The following is a 6,000-nucleotide window of genomic DNA, read 5'->3' as shown; positions in this document are numbered from 1 at the left end:
TTTTTAAACCAAACTACGCGAAATAACAATTAATTAAAACACGCCTGTAACACGAATCTTGAAAAGTTTCCACTCCAACCGAGCTTAGATCAAAAGATTCCTTAATTTAGGAAGAAACTGAGGTTAGCTATATTCCTCCAGTTCTAAAAACCACTGCTAAATTGTAAAAAACTGTTTACTCCTCGTTACTACGACAGACGGAAAACAAACACATGGTGAGTCGTGTTTGCATAACTTGACACGCATCACTCTGGAGATTTTTCGACTATTGTTTGTACAAAGCTCTCCGAACAAAAGGGCTTGGACAGTTAATAAAGTGCCTTGTACAGAACGGAAGCAATTCATTAGTTCTCAAGCGAGGTAACGGGTAAATAAGAGGCAGTTTCTTACAAAGGGAAAAGTTGGCATTTCAAAACACTTAACCACAACTTTAAACTTCTCAGTTTATTTACAATTTGCAAGCTGGTCATTGCGGTTGATTGCGTCCTAAGATCTTTTCGAACCTATTTTGGCCAAATCTGTTGAAAACTGGGATAAGAAAGATTGAAAAATTCTAAGCGCGATCTTCGAAAAGAGAAAGCTAAAACTGTTTTTGACACGGACCTGAGACAAGAAAATTTCCGAGTTTCTCACGTGGAATTGAACCTTAATCTTCGGCCTTGGCACCCCAATGCTCTGCCACTGTGCTATAGATAACTCTATGGTGAGCTACGCCATTACTAGATAAAGGGGTAAGTTTCTAAAGAAACTGTGGTGCTGTGTCGGTGATTGCAATATAATTTAGTTCTCTCAACTGAGTTGATAATGTAAATTTGCCACTATAAGAGTTTACAAATCTGACATTTCTAGCTTTGGCCCTTCGTTGGACAAAGGGCCAACGAAGGGTTATTAAAGTAGGAAACACCAGCTTTACTAGCAATCTACCGCCGACTGTAAGGCCTCTCAGTACCGTGTTTGGGTTTCGCCTGATTGCACCGCCGCCTATAACAAAACCGGTAGCCGCCTATGGAAAAAGTTATTGAAACTTCTGGATAAAGGAGACAAAATTGTCAGCCACGAGTGTCCGCTCATTAAACAAGGAACACGACTTGGCCGTGAGGAGAGATGTAAATTCATTTGTGACGAAACGAAATGAAAGTAACCCGATTGACGATTCGAACCCAAGCCTCCTGATTGCCGTTCGGATGCTTTGCCATGTGTGGCAAAGAGCTAGATCAATCACATGTAGTGAAAATTTATCGTGACCAAAGCTTTCCGATAAAAAGTTAATCGTGCTTCGTGGTTTGATCAGTTCTGCTCTAAAATCCAAGTTTATGAAAAGTCCAGAGCATCGTTCTAACGACAAGTACCGCATTTCTTCAAATAGAAGAGAGCTTAATGAAAATTCGGACCAAAATCCGAGGAGCTCATCATTTCAATATCGTAAACAACTAGTCCTCGAAGGTAATATTTATGGTATTTATAATTATAGGTAATAAAACGAGAGAGTTTATGCTCGCGGGCATAAACATGTTTTGAGTGTACCCTCCCGACACAGAGTCATCATACCCCGAGCCGTTAGGCGGAGGTTAAAATGAGCTCTAAGAAGGGCCCAAAACATATAAGGACCCGAGAACATAGACTGTGTTATTATTATTATCAATTGAGAGGGCATAGAGAAAATATGAACTGATTAACTTTGAAAAAGTTTACGGAGTAATCGGGAGAGTCTCCATTTTGAAAACTGCTGAGCTATTTCGACTTTTATCGGCATACGTCACTGAAAAGAAAATTAATAAGTCAGTCCATTTGCTCTGACGAAGACATCTTTGTTGTTGTCATTACTGCGATTGTTTATTTAACGGTTACACCTTGTAAATCACTTTTCAAAAAACTTGTCAAAAGCAATTTCTTTGGGCCGTATTCAGTCAAAATCTCGTGCATTTTCACAAACCATGAGTGCAGGCAAAGTAGCTTCTCAAACAGACTTTCAAAAGCAAGATCAAGTGCGTATATAAAAACTGTTTATAACAATGCTAAGTTTCAACATCTGTAAATAGCTTTTCAACCAGAATTGGGGCGAAAACAAAGCATTCAAGGCGTCGATGCTAAAATCACATTGTCCAATAATGCAAATATATAACAAAGGCATTAAAGACGAAAACAACCGTCCGATGTCTGAACAATTGAATGACTTAATCTTCGGTTCGAGAGAAAAACAGTGCAAATGAGCTTCAATTAGATGAAACACTTTAAGGGCGAAGCTAATTTTACATCAACTCCTTCGCCATTGAATATTTATCGTAGACGTAACGACTGGGAAATCGTGCAGCTTTGATTAAGATCCGGTTTTTCGAGTCAGGAATTTACGTTGGTTTGAAAAGGAAGCGTTTTGATAATTGCAGCGCTGATGTAGATTAGTTGCTATGCCTTTCCAAAGCGTATAGCAACCGACGTAAAAGCTGACAACAAAGAAAAACCATTCAATTACAACACCTGAACTTATCGATTGAGATCAATGTTGGTTGACACAATTTGAAAAGTAAAGAGTTAACACTCAGTCTCGAGACGGCAATGATAAATATTTCCAAATAACAGTCCTGTTTACGAAAGAATCTCTTCAACCATTTCAATTCCTGGAAATCATGACATCACACGGTAAGGAAACGAAGCCAAGGCCTGCCAACACTTTAAAGTGTAAATTGCAGGATGAAAATATTACATTGGGAAATGTTGTGGACAGATTAAACTTAGCCCGTGAAAAGATGATTGCAAACACCGCGAAGAAAGCGGCCATTTTGGAGGCATTAAACCAGGTTGGAAACAGACATAACGTCTTTTCATCAGGAGCGAAAAAGGACCCTCATGGAGTAATTCATGAAATGAATTTTATGCGCAAAAGTTTGCAAAGCCAGTTGAAAATCGAAGGCCACAAGACTGGTGACAGGAATAGTCAATTAACGTCAAAGAAACCAGATGCAGGAAGGCTTGGATGTTCTGCGGGTAAAATTTCGAGTGTTGTATCTGGAGTAGGAAGCAAGAGAATTGACAGAGACAAAAAGTACTGTAGGAAGGAACCGCGAGAGACTCCATTAAACACTAAAAAACACACAACGCTGAATCACCCACAAAAAAATAAGCCCAGTGTTTATAGCCGATACACGACCACTTCCACTCCGCTTATTTCAATTGATAACAGTTGTAAGGATAATTCCGACATGACTATCAGAAAGAATTCTCAGTCGAAAGCTTACGTATCAGAAAACTTAAGCTCAAGAGAACAAAGTGACAGCGAGCGTAGATCAAATATAGAATTCGAAATGTCCAACTGCAAAGAAGAGATATTTCTAAGTACTTGCTCAGATCCAGAAAATAGTGGAGTCGGCGAGCGAAAAATGCTTCCCGAAGAGATTTCGTGCGATGAAAAGGAAGTATTGAATCAATTTACTGATCCACAGTTAAAAGAGTCACTACAAAATATCATTAAAAGAAGAAAAAGTAGTGTTAGATTTGTCAAGTCTGAATCAGGATACGAAATGGTTAATGTTGAACCCAAAATAGGCGAGTCGCTTGAAGAGAGAGCTGACAAATACGAAGAAGGACAAGTACCTGAAAGCGTAAGTGTTGCAGAGGTCGGGGACAACAGCGAAATCCAAAGTGTGAAATCGGCGACTCCTCGTAAAGTTTCCGTAAATCAAGAGACAGTAATGAGCGCAGCAACGTTTGCCTCGGGCGTAGATAGATGCCAAGGTCCAATAACTTCAAGACAAAATCGAACACGCTCTCGAAAAATCTCACGCCAAGAGCAAGGAATAATATCTGCAAGGCGTATTTCGTCCGCAAGATCATGCACAAGTTCAGTATCACAAATGACGCAGAGAACCTTGAGCTCTCCAATTTTGAGAAGGCGCAAGGTCGATCTGCAAACGGACGAGACAAGAGTCATTCGACCAGCTACCGCAAAGGGTTACGTTCCAAACTTAACCAGTCGAAAAATCTTGCGCAAAGTCTCCGCGATGTCATGTCCCGAAATTGTGCGTAAGAGAGACGAAGCCAAAACCTTAGCTCAAGTGAACATGTTTCGAGAATTCCTCTTGATGTACTCAAAAGTCGCAGCCAAAAATGAGGACGAAGTTCCCGGCCGCAAACCCGTTCGTATGATGAGTCAAACGCCGGAGTTGGTTATCAAGAGCGCCATAGGTCAGTTCTTGACACGCGCTTTTCCATCCGACGAAAGTATGGAATGGACTGGACTGAACAGCCAGTCAAAAAAGGAACGGTATGAAGAACAACAACGATCAAAGTTGTTGAGGATCAAGATTTGCATGAAACATTTGGCCTCTGTTGCTTGACATGGTTGTGATTGATCAGTGCTCGTAACTTTTATAATCAGGGTTTAAAAAGGAACTTCTGAATTTATTTTGAGTCACATGGACACACGGTGTCACGTCTCTATCAACAATTCGTTATTTGAACTCATTTTCAGAGTTATATGGCAAATAGTTAAAAATAAAGCTTTTCTTTTCGCAGAATTTCAGTTCATTTCGTTGCAACTATTTTATGACGACAACACACCAGTTATCCTGCAATAATGGTATGGTATCTCTACAAATATATTAAGCAGATTTTCGGGGTATATGTAAAGGTTACGATCGCTGGGACTGTTGTAGGATTTGTTCCAACAAAACTGTTTCGAGCCATTTTTGAGGGGTACAGTGAAATCACATCAGTTATATTCACGCGCGATTGCTATTGAGCGCTGTTAACCCTTGAACTCCCAAGATCTAGTTGCTAATTCTCCCCTCTAACTACTACACATTTTCTTGTATAATAGTTACAAGAATTTGGTGTTAGATCAAAATAAAAACTTAAAGGTGGTGATTGCTAGTACTATAAACACCTCTGTCTTTCTCCTTCACATAGTTATCATTGTCTACATTGGCACAGCTGTGTTCTTTGAAACCCAGGATTACAGATGCCACCCACAATCGCAGCAGCTGTTATCTAACGAAGATACCAGGCGAATTAAAAAAAAAAAAGTTGCTAATAATATGATAATGATATGATAATAATTGTAGCGGCACTTCGAATTATTTTATCATACCTGCCCGCATCGACGTTTTATGTGTGCACAGTCAATATTTTACGCACTGATCGCTTGGTCTATCTCGTTTGTCACTTGGTTCCGTCTGCTGGGGTATGAAAATGTTTGGCCGCACTTGCTATACTTGCTGCATTTATGATTAATCCTTAATGGTGGAAATCGCAGCGCGCGCGAAACCCGCGCGTACCAAGGTTCCATACTTGTCAAAATGGTAGTAACCCATTCAAATTTTCTCTGTGATTCCAATATGTTACTTGTAAAAAGGTTATAAGAACACATATGCTTAAAAGCTCAACGGCATTATCTTGATATGAAAAATTCTCCCGACTTATTTACTTAGAAATTTTTGACACTCAGTAGGGAGAAATACTAATTAGATCTTAGGGAAATGTTAAACCAGCCACAATAGAGGCATCCAAGCCTTGTGAAATTAAATCAACAGCAGAATATTAATAAGACAGCTCCTCTAATGGCAGCCCCAAATTACTTAATTGGCTAATTAACTCTGTTGAGAAAAGTGACCACTCCTATGCATGAAACAAGTCTTTTCATCGCTATTAACTTCAAAATTTTTTTGCCTGTAGCGAAAAAATAATTCCTGGTGAAATTGTACATTAACCGAAAGCATTATTATCAACACTCGAAGGCTCGGCATGCATACCCCCTGTATATATTATGTGATTATATTATGTGATATAATAATTCATATAATACACTGAGTCATGCCCGCATTTTGATTGGTTCCTACTTTTATAAATGTTCTTTTCGAAATTCTGCAAGTACGTGCATCTGTGGTGAAGAACGACTTCACAGATAGTTAAATCCACTATTTAAAATCCTTCAAAACGTTGTTTAACAGAAAACAATTCTTAGATAATAAAAAAGATAATTAAAGTGTTTGATCTCATGAAATTTTA

This window comes from Pocillopora verrucosa, chromosome 7, assembly GCF_036669915.1.
Source record: "Pocillopora verrucosa isolate sample1 chromosome 7, ASM3666991v2, whole genome shotgun sequence".
In the NCBI taxonomy this organism is placed as follows: Eukaryota; Metazoa; Cnidaria; class Anthozoa; order Scleractinia; family Pocilloporidae; genus Pocillopora; species Pocillopora verrucosa.
This window is presented reverse-complemented; position numbering follows the sequence as displayed.